We start from the raw sequence: 17,152 nt of genomic DNA, 5'->3' as shown, positions 1-17,152 counted from the left end.
CAACACGGTTTTAAAGAAATGGAGCCTTAGGGCATGTACACACAAAAATGGAGTCGTATGGGGGTACTATTTAACATGAACAGCCTTCATTTTACCAAGAGATTGACAGGATCGCAGGATCTTAGGGCTAGAAGATATTTCAAGTCTTTTCACAGGTAAGGAAGCCGAAACTCACGCGGAGGAGTTTGTTCAAGATGAGCTAATTAGGGACTCCTGGGTGGCTCAGTTGGTTAAGCAGCTGCCTTCCGCTCAGGTCATGATCCCAGCGTCCTGGGATGGAGTCCCACATTGGGCTCCTTGCTCAGCAGGGAGCCTGCTTCTCCCTCTGCCTCTGCCTGCCATTCTGTCTGCCTGTGCTCGCTCGCTCTCTCCCCCTCTCTCTCTGATAAATAAATAAAATCTTAAAAAAAAAAAAAAAAGATGAGCTAATTAGTCCCAGGGACACGACAAGAACTGACAGTGTGAGGGCGAAAAACTTCGTTTTCTACACTCTTGGGTTTTAGAGTGGAGAGTCAAGACTAAACCAATGTCAGACGTATTAACGGGAGAAAGGCATACAGTTCTATTTGGTATTCTTTTATGCATACATGGGAGTCTTCTGAAGGAAAATAAAGACCTGGAGAAGCCGTGAGGCCAAAAAGCTGACCTATCTTCTTGCACAAAGAACTATAAATCTGGGGACGGTGACAAGACAAAGGAGCTCGGTCTGGGAGGCCGTAAAGTGTGAGACCGTGACTAGGAAACATAGGAGGGAAAACTAATGGAAGACCAAGTTATTTTAGTAGGTTTGTTTGTATGGGTCCTTTGAGGCATCATTGCCACTCCCCGTACCCCCTCCTCCCTGCACTCCCCCCTCACACACACACACACACACACACACACACACACACACACACACACACCCGCCCCAGTCTCCAGTGATCAGAACATTCCTCTCTTCCTGCTGCAGGGAAGGCATTTATCTCATGGGAAGTTTTATGACCTGCTTTTAGGTAGAAAGGGGGAGGTCAGAGAGCCCTTCCTGCCTGTTTCTCAGGTGCCTTCAAGTGCAAACACAATCAGCATGACAAAGGGGCATCTTTGGAGGCGGGATGTTCTGCCTTCAACATTCGCAAGGGAGGGTTTACTATGTATTCAATACAGCTAGAATCTCAGTGCAAGCCTAAGCGCCCAGGCAGGCCTTACAAGTTCACCACTGCGCTCTCTTCTGTCCTTAGAACGCTGTTCCATGCAGTGTTCCAGGCAGTCATTGGAAATGAGTCCTATTTGTGATCCCCAGACGTAGGTGCTTCTTGTAAATACTTCTCTTATTTAAAATGCAGTAAAAATGGTTGGACTGGCACCTGGAACGTTCCAAGGAAATTACCCTCGCTCTAACCCACAGCACAGATGTAGCACTTAGGGTGCTCGCCATCTATCAGACTCACGATCTGACTGCCAAGAGTGGGCAGGATGGCACCTCTTTATAGAACCACCCTTGCAGTCCTGGCTGTTTGTTCTCTTCTCTAGGACCCTGCAGCTCTGTTGTCCCCGGGGGAAAGGGTGCCTAAACCCCGCGGTCAAGACGGTCTCTCCGAACCCGGACAACAGCAGCTCTGCTCAGTCCAGTAGCGTGGCTGTCTGGGTCAGTCCAAGGTTCCCTGCTCCGCTTACGGAATCAGGAATCAGGTGAACAGTAAATCAATGTGAGCAATCAAGCATTAAAGCAGCTTACAGCTCAGACAGAGAGAAGGGGTTGAGGAGGAGGCAGGGTAGGAGTGTCCAGAATTAATGACCCCTTTTATGGTGAACTTGATACCAAATGTGGCACTATCCCAATAGTCTGCTTTGTTACCTTGGCTCTGGGAATATCCCTGAGGCCTCTTTCAAGCATTGTCTGACCATTTAGGATAGGTCAGTTACTCTTCTGGGCCCTAGAGAAAGATAAGCAAGCCCATGCCCTTGGGAAACCCGTAGTCTGAAAACTGGATAGAAAAAATGCATGTACAGGAGTAGTGGACTCGGAAGGAAGTAACTCTGAAATTAGGCAACCAAAAGAATCACACTGGAGATCAGGATAGGCCATATAATTTGCAGAACCCATCACAGATGAAAACGCTGAGCTCCTTATTTAAAAGTTATTACAAGTGAAAGAAATCAAAGACAAATACCACATGATTTCACTTGTAAGTAGAATCTAAAAAACAAAGCAAAACCCAGACTTAGAAAGAACAGAAGAATGCTGGTCGCCAGAGTAGAGGAGGTGGGGGTCGGGGGGACGTGAAAGGAGTCAAGGAGATCAAGAGGTACAAGCTTCAACATTAGGAGCACAGTCAGTAATAGTCTATTAATTTTGTATGGGGGCATAGTAGTTAGACTTACAGTGATCAGTTCGCAATGTATGTGAGTGTTGACTCACTGTCTTGTACACATGAAACCAACATGGTCAATTGTACTTCAATTTTAAAAGTTAAGAACTTCAAGACAGCAGCCATAGAGCATCACACCAAGCATGGGGCCCTTCTAGGTGTAGAATCCTATGTTACTAGGGCTAGAAGGTTACATGCTCATGAAATTGGTCCTGTTGGAGATTCTGGTCTCCCGAAAGAGAAGGACCAGTCCTAAAAATACCCAGTTCGATATTTATGGGGGATTTTTCCATGAAGTGGTCACATCATTCAGAATAACCCCTGTGCTTTTCCCACACCAAGGAGACCTATTGAAATAGAGCATCATGGTACATGGCATGGGACACTGCAGGGATTCTGTGGATCTCAGTCCTCTTTCTACAGCCCCTGAACTCAGTCGACATGGTCCTCAACAGCAGCTCTCTGTACAGTAACTCAGGATTCACAGACAAGTGTTTCTAAGACACCTATTTTATATCTGGCTTTGGAGACTCAGCTAGCTGACCAAGGTCTCCAGCAATGCTGGAGTGCAACCAGATAGCCTGGGTTCCAACAGGGGCCCCCGATTGCAGGGGAAGACATGGGGATTTAAAAGGCAGTGAGTTATCTTCCTCACACCTCATATAGACTGTGTAAATAAACAGCACCAGCTAATTTTTTTTGAAACTGCGTACCTTGGTCCACTGGGAGACCAGAGCAGCAAACGTTCTTGAATATGCTAACAGCTCTTATAAAATAAGAGTACTTAAAGAAGTTATTAGCTTTGTATGCAGGAAGAACAAATGGTGAACATATACACAATTAACATTATATATATACATATACACACATGCACACTGATATATATAGAATACATATTCAATGTATATATCAGTAACTTTTAGTTTAAGAGCTTGGAGTGTGAAAGAAAATACTTATGGGACACCTGGGTGGCTCAGTGGGTTAAGCCACTGCCTTCGGCTCAGGTCATGATCTCGGGGTCCTGGAATCGAGCCCCACATCAGGCTCTCTGCTCAGTGGGGAGCCTGCTTCCCTCTCTCTCTCTCTCTGCCTGCCTCTTTGCCTACTTGTGATCTCTACCTGTCAAATAAATAAATAAATAAAATCTTTAAAAAAAAAAATACTTATTTGCTGGTTTATAGGGAGAAACTCAATGCTCTCCACTCTCTTACTCCCTGCTCAGGGAGGGGAGTGTTTGATGTAAATGAGAATCAAGGACATAACTGGGCCTTGATGTGAAGGGGTGGAACTTTGCATAAGATTGACGAAGAGGTTAAAAGTTCTGCTTGTCAATGGCTCTTTTTCTTGTTACCTCCCTTGGGTTTTTTTGGGGGGAAGGGGGTGGTTTCTTTGCAGCTGGTGTGTTAAGAGACTTGGAACTATCATTGCTTGGGAGGGTCACCTGCCCTGGTGAAGACTAAAGCGTAGACAGTGAAGGCGACCTCTGCTCCCCTTCCTCTGCTCTTTCCTTTCAGTTTGCCCTTCCTGCTTGCCTTTCTCATGGACTTAATATCTAAACGTCAGAATTCAAGGAGTAGGCCCAGCGGAGAAGAATTCAGCCAGTTCCTGTTCTAGGTCTTTGCCAAAAGTACGAAAGCAGGGCCTTGACCTGAGTGTGGTTGAGTCCAGCTAACAGGGCTGAAGGGTGTGTGAGGTCTTCTAGTCCCAAACCAGGCATTTGCATAGAAGACCCCTTCCTTGTAGTTCTCTCATGATTCACAGATTTTTGCTCTCATGTGGAGCTGAATCCAAGATTCGAGCACTTTGTGACTTATCTTAATTAAGTCCAATGAGCACTTAGGAGCCTAATACGGGCAATATACACTCTACACATAAACAAATTTGTATCATAGCTCGTAAAGGAATGAGTTTGACTGGTTTATGACAATTATTCATTAGTTAGCACTGCATAGGATGCACTCTAGTGTACGAAGTTGGTCTCAGTCCTTTGAAAAAAAAAAAAAAAAAAGGAAGTTTTATTTTGGAATTTGGCCAAGACCAGCAGAGGCAAACAGTATGCACCAAGATAAGCCAGCTGAATTGAAGGGGGAGGCAACAGGCATTTGAATAAACTGCTGAACAAGTTTCCATTTCTGGCCTTTGCATCTCCCTCTTAAGACCCTCGCTCCCTTTTTCCAGTGACATCAGTGATGGCCCATGATAAGTGCCCAGCCTGCTACCCCCGGCGGTCACAGATCTCTTAAGCCTTCTTCGTCCTCTCCGATTTCATCTTCTCCCAGGACTTGACCTCTAATATTAACATCAGACACTTTGAACGTCTTGTTCTATTGCCAACAATTACAATGGTCCTCTACACTCTTAACCTTTTTACTCACTACCTCCTCCCCTTCCTGGCTTCAACTGAAACTTGGATTTCCCAGAGAGCTGTGTGTCTTCTGAAGAAGTCTTCTCAAGTGGAGACAGCTCATCTTCGAGCACGTGCTCTCTCTGATGGCCAAAGGTAGTTGCTTTTGGCTCTAGGCCTTTCCCCCTGAGTACTGCTCTTTCATATTCTTTCAAAATTCCTTCCTTTTAGGAGTAAATAATGCTTATCAGCTACCTTCCCAGCTCTATTATGTTCCCATCGCTGTTATAACAAATTACCACAAAACCAAGTGGTGTAGAACATCACAGAAGAATTCTCTTCCAGCTCTGGATGTCAGAAGTCCAAAATGGGTTTCTCTGGGCTGGAGTCAAGGGGGTGGGCAGGTCTGCATTCCTTCTCGAGGCTCTAGGGGAAGAGTCTGTTTCCTTGCCTTGCTCAGCTTCTATCAGCCATGGGCAACTGTCAACCCGTGACTCCTTCTACGAGAACATTGTCACTCCAAACCTCTGCTCCCAGGTACCACATCTTTTTAGCTTCCTCTTTTTCCTCTCTTTTATCTTTTAAGGGCCTCTGTGATTACCTTGATCCTATCTGGATAATCTAGGATAATCCCTGCATTTAAAAATCCTTTTTGTTATGTAAGGTAACCTATTCATTGGTTTGGGGGATGGGGTCATGGACATATTTTTTGGTCTCTCTCCATCCCTATAGATTTCATCTCCAGAAAGCCCTGTCCTTCCCCCCTTACATTTAGGGTTCTGTGGTGCAGAAATCAGTCTTCAACCCTTCCCTTGTCCTCTGTGAGGTCTAGCCTGGATCTCCTGATTCCTTGATCTCTTGTACACCATTCACCTCACCCTTCTTGTCTCTTTTTGGCAACCCTCGGCCTCATCATCACTCATCTGTGCCTGGTCTCCTCTTCATCCTGTGTTCTTTTCAGTAAGTGTGTTCTTTGAGCTAAGACCTGCAATACCCCTAATTCCAATCTATAAACAGCCTGCTCTCTAGTTAATCCCTTAAGTGACATGTTTATCATCAACTCCCTTTCCCTTTGCCCTCCTTTTTCTCCTTAGCAGACTCGGGCCCAGAAAGAACCAGACTCTGAGGGCTTCCCAGTCACTTAGGAGGGAATCCTAGTCCTGCACAGCCCAGGGGCCCCAAGAGCTTGCTTCACCCAAATGGTCCTTTCCCCTGCTCCTGTTGAACCCCACCTCTCGCAGGCCACACAGTGAAAATTTCCAACAGACTTCTCAAACCTCCCACACAACCTGCATATCCCTTGCTTTTGGCATAGATGTTTTCTCAGGATCCAATGAGAAATTAGAGGCCCCATGAGCCACAGACTCCTGCATTTGTTGATCCACATAAGAAACATCTCTTCTTTCCTCCCTTCTATTAGCTTAGAGGGGGAAAGGTCCTTTTTCCTCTCAAAGGCCGAGCCCCTCTCCTGCGTGCTAAATCCCCCTCTCCAACAATATCCTCTTCTTAGGCATCCTTTGTCTCCTTCTGTCCATTCTTCAAGAATATGTTCAACTTTTTCTAGTCTAAACTAATAATCCTTTCATACTCCCCTATCCTCAAATCTACTCATCAAATCTCTTTTCCTACAAAGATAGTATGGGGACAAATTTGGGACATCACAAACACTTACTCTTGCAGTGGGAAATGAGGAAAAAGAACTTCCAGGGATGAACTTAGCCACCCCTAGGATGATCCAGAAGTAGGAGGATACAGGTTTAGGGCCTAAACCTTGTACAAGATGGTAGTGGTAGAGCTCTCTTTATAAAAACACAAAATTAGGTCCCCAAATACAAGACTTTGGAAGAGACAGGTCAAAGTCATGGGTCCTGAAGTTTAAGCCTTATGAGCCTCAGTGAGTCTGCCTCTGCCCAGGCAATGGTGTGGGGACATTCCAGTAACTGACAATGTTGCCGAGAAAGTGTTCCTCTAGTAGTTGTATTGTGTTCTTTGAGAAAAGTGCTTCCTAGAACACTACTAATATTTAAGAAGACTTGAGGGGATGACTGATTAAAAATTTTTTTTATATTTTTGTCTTTAGCTTTACAGTTGACTTCTCTTTGTGGGAAGGGATACCAGATTTCCATTTATGCTTATAATGTAAAATTTTCTTTTAAAGTATATAGCCTTATGATTAATTTTTAGGTTATTAGAAGTGAAGCTATTAATAGTACAGACTGGTGGGATATAGACATGGCAATATTGGAGGGCTAGTAGGAGACTGATCATACTTGAGATCATTCCAAAAGGAATGGCGTGGCTTGTAAAAGAAAACTCCAGAGAACTAAATTTGTCAGTGTGACTCCATTGCTGCCCCAGAGGGAAGGTGCCAGAGCCCATAGTCATGAGCACCTGAACTGTATGGCAAGAATATTCCAAGGTGGAGATGGGTACACAATGGATCACAGATTGAGGACACAGTCATATTATCACAAGTGGGTCCTGTTGCTGAGTTATGCTTCCTTGGCAACATTTTGATCATAATTAGGCTTTGCCTACAAGCTATAATTCTCTCATGAGCAAACTATGAACATCTGGCTTCCTTGGTGGTTTATTACTCAGTACCAATTCATCAATCAACATTCTGGTGTTTAGACATAAATCCTCATGGGTTTGGGCCCCCATGCTGGTGAACTTCATTCCTGAGCCCTCAGACTGAGGTCTAGAGGGAAGGTGGCCAAGGTGATTATCACCTTATAGCTGTGTAGGTGACCAGCCTTCTCCTCCCTCAGACCCGCGGGGTCCATCTGATCTGCTGTGCGGCAAACCATTACCCCACTTGCTCCTCAGCCTGAAGCCAGCTACTGCCCTTGTTACTCACTAAGACTGCCTTTGGGAAGTGGCTCCATGGTCTTATCCAATTCGGGCTTCAATTTATTTATTTATTTTTAAAGATTTTATTTATTTATTTGACAGACAGATCACAAGTAGGCAGAGAGGCAGGCAGAGAGATAAGAAGCAAGAGCCTAATGCAGGGCTTGATCCCAGGACTCTGGGATCATGACCTGAGCCGAAGGCAGAGGCTTTAACCCACTGAGCCACCCAGGTGCTCCTCGGGCTTCAATTTAGAGCTCATCTCCACTGACCCCCTTGGGATACCTTTGAGCCTTTGATTCCCTCCATCTGGTTTCTTGGCTCGGTGAAATTTTTAAAGTATTTAAAAATATATTTTTTAAGCATTTCCCACCCAGACCCCACTTTTGCTTGCCCCTTAAACATAGACCTCTCCATGGCCAAGGGCAGAGAGCAGGGTACTAGGTCAGACCACTTGGGTTCAAAATCCACATATCAACTATGTGAATTTGGGTAGATCGTGGACTCTCTCTGAACCTCCGATGATTCATCTGAAAACACAATCTTAGTATCTGCTAAGTGAAATTGCTGCCAGGATTCAAGAAGATAATTCCCATAAAGTGCAGAGCTTGGCATCTGATGACGACTCAGTAAGTGATAGCTGTCTTTCTTCCCAACCACACCCATGGCTTCAGTTACTCTGTGAAATAATCAGATGAATTTCTCCAGCCTAGAGCCTTCCATTCAGCACCAAATCAGTATTTTAACTGCCAGCTGACATCTGCAGGTCCCTTAAACTGAGCAGGTCTGGAACGGAACTCCTTAACACCATTCCAAACACCAGGCCCCGTCCTCACTGAACATTTTCACCTATTATCTTATGATTGTATCATGATACACCCAGTCACCCAAGCCAGAAAATTAGGAATAATTGTTCCATCTGCCTCTCCCACACATCTCCCCCGTTAATTGGCCACTACCTTGAGTTCCTTTTCAAATATTGCTCCCTTGCACTCCTCTGCTTCCTCGAAGATCAACTCTCGGCCTTTCAGAGTCTGGTTACAACTAGCCTCCTCACTCCCTCCCCACCACCACACTCCTGTCCCTCCCTTTTGCACTAAGGCCTTGGTAAATGCATCATGTTCTCTCTCAAGTGTCTTTTTCTCCTCTCAGCCTTCTGTCCCCTCGGCCTACTAGAATGCCTCCTCTCTTCCAGCAAGCTCCAACTCAGCTTCTGTGCTCAGCTCGGCTCAAACGTCACCTCTTCTGTGATTTCCCCCTGGATCAGAATGGGGTCAATTTCTTACGACAGTGCTGAGTATGTTGTATTGACACAACCTGTGTCTGTCTGGTCCACCTGACTGTGAATTCCCTGAAAAAAACACCTTACTGCTTCCATGACTGTCCTTTTAACACGACACCTGTTCTAGAAGGACCAGATGGCAGGCCGCACTTAGAAGGCAGCTAGTAGCGGTTACCTTTGGTTGAGCAATCACCATGTTCCACACACAAGGCTTTACATTTTCTTATTCTGCCCACATCCATGATCATTCCTTGTTCCTAGAACTCCATGTCTAGTTGCATTAGTTTGCTCAGGCTGCTCTACCAAAATTCTGAACTGGGTGGAAATTTGTTTTTCTTCATTCTGGAGGGTAGGAGTCCATGATCAAAGTACTATCAGGGTTGGTTTCTGGTAAGGGCTCTCTTCCTGGCTTGTAAACAGCCACCTTCTCCAGGTGTCCTCACATGGCCTTTCTTCTGTGCGCTCACAGAAAGAGAACTTCTGGATGTCTCTCCTTCTTAGGAGGACACCAGTTTGATGGGATGAAGGTCTCACCCTTAACATTTATTACCTCTTCATGGGCCCTTTATCCAAAGACAGTAGCATTAGCGGTGAAGACTTCAGCACATGAATTGGGGGTGGGGACCCAATTCAGTCCATAATTGGGTCTAAGTTAAATCTAAGTCATTTCCTACCCTTATGCTTCCACCTACGTGCCAGATACAGCTGAAGAAAAAACACACAACGATGGCAACTAGTTTCATATTAAATTTAGGATCTCAAATCTCAGAGCCCAAAGTCTACATGCATTCTGAGTCCATCCATTCACCTGCTCCCTAAGAGGACTATTTCATACCTTCCCCTCTGTCTTCAAACCTGTGAACATGCCCTCCTCCTTATCCTCAGCTCATCATCTTACTTCCTATTTCACTGAGAAAAGCCAAGCGTTCCTCTCCCTACATTTCTCTATCTTTTCTCATAAGCCTGCCTTTTCCTCTGTAATGGGTGAATCATCCTGAATGTGCAAGACCGGGAGGCCACACAGAGACCAACCTTTCAGCTGTGCATTGATCCCATCTCCCTCACCAGCTCTGCAAGAATCCTGTTTCCTACACCAATTTCTCCCTTCCTGTTGGAGAATTTCCTTCAACAGAAAATCTGAAGGACACAGACTTACTATCTCCCGGCTTTAAATAACAGCAGCAAACCTCCCTGGAGCCCACCGCTTCATTCTGCCTTGTAGAAAAGTCCGTGGAAGAATGGTGAAGACTTTGCTGTCTCCCCCTCACTATCCGTTATGTCTGGAATCCAGGCCAATGAGGTGGTCGTCTCCGCATTTCACCAAAACCTGCCCGAGGTCACCAGCGGTCTCCCAGTTGCCAAACGGAAGAGCAGTTCAGTCCTCATCTCACTCAACGCACAAGCAGCCAACGGACAGAGTGCATCACTCCCCCTCCTTGAAATGCCGTCCCCCTTGATTTCCTAGACCCCTTGCTGCTCTCCTCAGCCCCACTCTTTCTCTGGCTTCTTTGCTGGATTTTCCCCTCTTTCTTTTCTCGATTGTGTGGATCCTCAGGGCTTAGGCCTTGGATCTCTTTCTTCTCTACAATCAATCTTTAAGTGTCAGGATCTTGATCTTCACAAGCATTTTTTTTTTTAAACATTTTATTTATCTATTTGACAGACAGAGATCACAAGTAGGGAAAGAGGCAGGCAGAGAGAGAGGGGGAAGCAGGCTCCCTGCTAAGCAGAGCGCCCAGTGCAGGGCTTGATCCCAGGACCTGAGATCTTGACCTGAGCCGAAGGCAGAGGCTTTAACCCACTGAGCCACCCAGGCACCCCTTCACAAGCATTTTTATCCTAAAGACTCAGAAATTTACATCTCTAGCTCAGACTGCTCTCCTAAACTTCTCTTGTATGTCCAATGGACACCTCCCAAGCAACATGTCCAAAACAGAACTCTCTATTGTCTTCCCTTTCAGTGTCCTTCATCTCATCAAGCATCATGATTCACATGGTTTTTTCAGGCCGAAAACCTTGAAGTCATCTCTGACTCTTTCTTGAACATTCCATATCCAATATACCAGAAAATCACCAAGATTCTAACTATGAAATAGATCCAAGATTCTCTCCTCTCCTGCTGCCAGGTTGGTCCCTACCACTAGGATTTCCCGTGAATTATTCCAATAGCCTTTTACTGTATAACTTGTCCCCCGCTCCTCTTCTTGTGTCCCTACCATCTATTCTACACTCAGTGGCCAGAGTGAGTCTTTACAAAATAATCAGATCCTGGGGAGCCTGGGTAGCTCAACTGGTTCAATATCTGACTCTCGATTTTGGCTCAGGTCATGATCTCAGAGTCCTGGGATTGAGCCCCACTGAGCATGAAGCCTGCTTGGGATTCTCTTCGCCCCCCTCCCCCACCTCACCTTGTGCCCTTCCCCCTGTTTGTGTACATGTACATGTGTTCACATACTCCGTAATAAATACATCTTAAAAAGAAGTAATCACATCTTATTACCCTGCTTAGCACCATATGATGTTTCTCATCACAGTAACACCCAAAGCCCTTACAGCACCTAGTCCTGTATCTCCCTGACATTGGCCTTCACCTTTGACCCTGCTGTCTCCCACTCTTCCTCCTCTCTTGCTGTGCTTCAAACATAGAACATGGTCATGGAAGAGCAAGAAGGTCAAACATATGTCTTCCACAGGGCCTTTGCACTTGCTGTTCCTTCCACCAGGGATCATCTCTCCATAGATAGCCATCTAGTTTTCTCTCACGTCATTCAGGTCTCTGCTCAGATATCATGCCCTCAGGAAACTTTTCCTGAACAGCTTCCACCCAATCTAAATAACACATCTCATCACTGTCTCCTTAATTTGCCTTGTATTTCCTCAAAGCACAGATCTGGATTTAACTTGTTACTTTATCTCTATTTATATTCGATTGTTTCTGATGTTAGAATGTGAGTTTCCGAAAGACAGATGCTGTTGATTTTGTTCATTACCATATTCTAAGCACCTAGAACAGTGTCTGGCACAAAGTGGGGCTTGCATTAATTTGCAAGGGCTGCCTTAACAAAGGATCACAGACTGGGTGGTTTAAACAACAGAAAATGATTGTCACACAGTTTTGAAGGCTAGAAGTCCAAGGTCAAGTTGTCTACAGAGTTGGCTCCTTCTGATGGCATGAGGGAGGGATCTGTTCCAGGTCTCTCTTGGGTTGTAGATGGCCATCTTCTTATGTCTCTTCACATTATCTTCCCTCTATGCGTATCTCTGTGTCCAAATTTCCTCTTTTTATAAGGACACCTGTAATATTGGATTAGGGCCTACTCTAATGACTTCATTTTAATTTGATAACCTTGCAAAAAAACCTATCTCAAAAATAAAGTCACATTATGAAATGATACTGGGAGGGGATGCCTGGGTGGCTCAGTTGTTAAGGGCCTGCCTTCGGCTCAGATCATGATCCCAGGGTCCTGGGATGGAGTCCCACATCTGGCTCCTTGCTCAGCAGGGAGCCTGCTTCTCCTCTGCCTTTTGCTCCCCCTGCTTGTGCGGACAAATAAAATCTTAAAAAAAAAAAAAAAAAAAGTCATAGTGGGAGTTTGCATTTCAACATACAAATTCTTTGTTGGGGGGAAGGATGGGGGGGACATAATTCAACACATACATGCTTAATGGACTTTTTTATTTTTTTAAGATTTTATTTATTTGACAGATAGAGATTAAAAGTAAGCAGCAAGGCAGGCAGAGAGAGAGAGGAGGAAGCAGGCTCCCTGCGGAGCAGAGATCCCAATGTGGGGCTTGATCCCAGAACCCTGCGATCATGACCTGAGCCAAAGGCAGAGGCTTTAACCCACTGAACCACCCAGGCATCCCAATGCTTAATGGACTTTTGTTGAATTAACGAATGCATGAAGACTGACCAACTGAATAAAGGAGTCCTCAAAACAATTCTTTATATAATGATAGAAATCCTTGCCCATCAGTACAACATAGTTATTTTCCCCAATTTATTGTTCATCTCTTATGTCCCACTACTGCATGGTTTATTATATGAATCCAATCACATTCTTGAAAGCATACCAACTGCACATTTTCCAAGTTGGTGTAACCCATTAGACTTGAGAGTCGCACAAAGTCAGCTTTATCAAAGGGCTCCATGCCCTATATTGTTGACAGCCCAGAGCCCTCAGACCCCTGCATGAACTAGAAATGAGTTTTTGTTCTATAGCCACACAAATATGCACCAGAGATTAAAGCATAGAGATGAAAGATAAACAAGTTGGAAAATATAAAGCCATCTTTTGCTTATTAATCCTTAAAGAGAATGGTGAAAAGCCTACCAGATGTGAGATAAATTAGAAAATAATCAAATACCTTCAACATTTCCCTGAATAGTCCCCCTCCCTTTATTAGATTCTAGAATATACACGTAAGAAAAAACAAAATGTTATATAGTCAGTCAAGATGCTCCTGGGCGAAGTTAGATAATAAGCATAGGAATTAGATATGTGGATTAAAGAAGTATCACTCTGCATTTTATGGGACTTCTGATTACATAGAGTTAAATTTGTAAGTAGACAAGTAGCTAAAATACAGGGCTCCTACTTAATACTCACAATTTTGCAAAATATCATCTTGCTATGTGAACAGCCCACTGGGAAGGAGAACTTACATAAATGGGGTTCAGTATTACAGTAAATAAAACTTAGAGCCAAACTAATCTGACACATTTAGTATTCATCAGTACAGTAGCGTTTGCAAATTAAGAGTAAACTGAAAGCGGTTCACTTAGTGATTTTAATTAGCACCTTACACCCTAATCAAAACTGTTGGTACAGCTGGGAAGGAAGGGAGGCACAATGTGGCTGAGCAGGCTTGAGCTGGGACCCTTCTAGAACTTGGAACTCCAGGACTCTGATGTCCTCAGCAAAAGACCACTTCCTTGGTCCAGTATGGACACCCAGGGACCTCCGGGCAGTGGACACTGAAATCTGGTCTTTTCCACATGTTCCTGCTGTCTGGAATGCCTCCATCCCTCCCCCAGGTCTCATGCTTTAGGTTTCATCTCAGGTGTCACCTAGATGTATGCATTCATTCGATCATCATGGCAGCCCCAAGGAAGCAGCATTGACATTCTGGATCAGAACTGAATGGCTCACATTTAACCTACTTCTTTCTGCTTTCTACAACCTCTTTCAGTTCTCAGGTCAGGGTGGGAACTTGGTGAACAGGAGAATCAACCAGAACAGGAAGGGCTGAGACACAGGTGCAAGAAGTTCAACTTGTAGGGGGTGTTATCTGCAGATTTCAGGGGTGAGGTGTGGCCCAAGATGGCAGAATGTTGGCCGAGAGGTCCAGGATAAGAGGAAGCTCTGACAGGTGGGGAGAACAGTGATGGAGGGTCTGGAAAGTCTGCATCACGTGTAGATTTTCCCAGAAGATGCTTAGGACACCAGCCTCCCAGAGGGAATGCGAGCCATAAGTCAAGGCCCCGTCTTGGAGGAACGGGGGTCTCACGTTAGAAGCCAAGGCAGGGGTCCAGTAATTGGCAACTGGGGTACAAGTTGACTTAAGGCCCTCAGTTAAAACTGACCAGATACAATACAACCTCGTCTGAAAACTCAGAGCTCCTTAATTCTCCCTTGACAAAGAGGACCTTCCGCACTTGAGACAAGGTTAAGGTAGCACTTGTGGGAGAGCTGGAACATTACAAAAGGAATCATTGTGACTACACTGCTTGTCCAACCCCTCGTTCTTGTCAGTGTGGTGAAGGACAGAAGGGGTTTCCAGCTCACAGAGATTCATGAGGTGTGTTTGACCTTCCATTTTATATAACGTTCTTTTCTTTTATCTCAATCTTAGATATTGCATGAAGTTTAATCATTACTATGGGAGAGTCCTTGAGACTCACACAGAAAATAAGCTACCCCAGGAAAATGGCCTAGATACAGGGAGTTTATTGGCAGTATTCGTGCTAATTCTCTGGCCATTCCTTTGACTTATGCCTTCAACCCATCACCTGGTCGGCTTTAGAGAGGACTAAATTTATAGGAACCCCCAGCAAAACACAAAAATCAGGAAATGGCCTGGCCCATTTCATCCCTCATGGGATTTTAAGTCTTGCTGTTTTATGAAAGTGGGCTATGAAGTGGGGTTGTTAATAGTAACAAAGTAGAAACCAAACATCAAAAAATCATAGACTAAAAAAGGTCAAAGTGACGGCTGTTTCAGAGTGCTACAACAAAGCAAATGCCTATTTCTTGGTGTGATTAGGCTCAAGTTAAAAAGAATGTTAGAATTTACAAAAACAACAGAGCTGAGAAGAGTGTTTCCTGGGAAAGAATCAAGGGGTGGAGGGGGAGGGGCATTCATACTCATTTTTAAAACAGCCCCCCACCTTCAACACAGTATTAACAGGTCTCTGTAAAGTTGTTCAGTGACTAAGGTGGGGCAGACCAAGCTTCATATTTTGGAATTTTTAAGGAAGGAGCTCCACATAGCTGGGCTTAAGGGTATTTAGGGATAGGAATGGATTCTGGGCTTCATACTGCCCCCTCACTTCTTAAGGAGCACAGTCTCCATCTCACAACCACCCCCCCATAACACACGACACCAGTTTTTTTTATTTTTGTTTTTGTTTTTAATCTAACCTCTGAGTGCTTCCTATGTGCCAGACACTGCACTAAGCCCCTTAGAGCTTCTCCACGACCCTGTGAAGGACATACATTTTATAGATGGGGAAATCAAAGCGGAGAGAAGGGAATTCACCCAAGGTCACAGAGAAGCAGGCCGTGGAGCTAGGGATAATTCCAGACACTTCAGCTCCTGAGGTACGTGCATAACTGCACTTACCCCCTTCCTGTTCTACTGTGGGTATAGGAAAGGGTCAGAGACGGTTAGACAAAGCTTAGAGCAGACACTGGGGAAAAGAAGGGAAAGAAGGGAGTGCTCGTCCTGAATGTAGCCCCCTGTAGGCAAATGGAAGAATGGAGAATGCAGTCCTCCCACCTACCACTCCCAGGCCCCCCTCTGCTAGTTCTTCCACAGCACTTCCCACCGCTCACAGGCTGACAATATGGTTGTCTGTTCTGCCTGTGTCTCCCACCAGCATGGAGGCATACACACACACACACACACACACACACACACACACACACACACACACACAGAGCTTGGTCTACTGTGTTCCTGAGTGCCTAGAACAGTGCCTGGCCCATAGTAGGTGCTCAGTATTTAAGAGATCCTGGCTTCCTGCCCACCTAATAAGATATCTGGGAAGACTAAAATCTTCATTTACAACATAGCTCAACACTGTGTTATAAAGGAGTCACATATGGAGAGGTAAGGAAGAGCCCTCAGGATGTAAGGAAGTGTGAGGGGATCCTTCTTGCTTTTTTTTTTTTTTTTTTTTAAAGACATCTAAGGAATTCCTGTGCTAGAGCTTCACTGAAATCAAGGTGACACCCTTCTTGCCCGGGGAGGGATTAGCACATAAGTGAGACAAATAGGACTAGACAAAAAGGCACCACAGAAATGAGACAGCAGGAAGTGGGGAGAGGGAGGTTATTGGTTTCAATTTTCTTTCTTCTCAGGCTTATTGTTCACTCTTTCCCTCTATTACCTTTTCTTAAATAGCCCTTTTGATTCGCTTTGTTAAATCATACACTCAGACTTCATTGTAGTCAAGACCTTAATTACATAATTTTGGAGGGTTGTCCCAGGATTAATTAGAACTACAGCGTGGTGTGACCGTGAGTCATCGCCTGCGTGCTGAACGCAGGGATCCCGACTTGACATGGGCCCGAACGATGATGGGCAGATGTGAAGGTAGCCCAGGGCCCCTTCTCTTTGATTCCGGACCCTCCCTGCAAGGCCGCGGGGTCGGTGGGGGGGCCGGTTTGGGGGGTCCATGAGGGCTGTCTCCACCCTCCACTGCGTCCCACCCTCAGAGGGCGCAGAACCGGGAGCAGAGAATTCTCTGCAGTGGGAGCTGCAGCCGCCGAAGAGGAGGTCCTGGTATTCTGCAATCTGCCCAAGGACCTGTGCTCCCAAGGACACTTGAGATCGACATCCTCCAGACACACCCTCCCAGACACCGGCCAGAGCGAAGCAGCTACACCAAATGGAGAATTACTCCAAAGAGAAGAGAGACGGCACCACGCTCTTCAAATGAATAGCAAGAAGTAAAGGGAGCTTGCCTGATTGGGTAAAAGCCCTTTAGGTCAGCTCCCATATATATCAATTTTCACAACAACCCTATGAGGAAAATGCTATTACCCTTATCTATAAAGGAAATTTGAGGTTTATTTATTTATTTATTTATTTTAAGAT

This window comes from Mustela erminea, chromosome 6, assembly GCF_009829155.1.
Source record: "Mustela erminea isolate mMusErm1 chromosome 6, mMusErm1.Pri, whole genome shotgun sequence".
NCBI classification, from domain to species: Eukaryota; Metazoa; Chordata; class Mammalia; order Carnivora; family Mustelidae; genus Mustela; species Mustela erminea.
This window is presented reverse-complemented; position numbering follows the sequence as displayed.